The following is a 527-nucleotide window of genomic DNA, read 5'->3' as shown; positions in this document are numbered from 1 at the left end:
CAAAAAGGCATCTACTTAAAGATGCTATGGTTTCACTCATATGTGGAATTTAAGAAACAAAACGGGTGAACATAGGGTAAGGGAAGGAAAAGTAAAATAAGATAAAAACAGAAAGGGAGACAAATCATAAGAGACTCTTAAATCTAGGAAACAAACAGGGTCACTGGAGGGGAGATGGGGTGACTGGGTGATGAGCATTAAGGAGGGCATGTGATGAGCACTGGGTGTTATATGCCACTGAAGAATCACTAAATTCTACCCCTGAAACTAAAACACACTATATGTTAACTAAATTGAATGTAAATAAAAAATTTAAAAAACAAAAAGATCTGGTAGGTCAGTTTTTAAACTGAAGATCTTAATTACTTTTCATTGTTTGAATGATAAACGAGTGGGAAAAATAATTAACAACTCTTTTAACTCTCCTGATTTTCTCTTGCCTACCTGGCCAACAGAATGAAACATTAAGAGAAGTGAATTCCTGCAAGTAAGGTCAGCAAATTTTGTTTATTTCCAGAAACGATTAT

This window comes from Zalophus californianus, chromosome 13 (genome assembly GCF_009762305.2).
Source record: "Zalophus californianus isolate mZalCal1 chromosome 13, mZalCal1.pri.v2, whole genome shotgun sequence".
Taxonomy (NCBI): Eukaryota; Metazoa; Chordata; class Mammalia; order Carnivora; family Otariidae; genus Zalophus; species Zalophus californianus.
Note: the sequence above shows the minus strand (reverse complement) of the source record.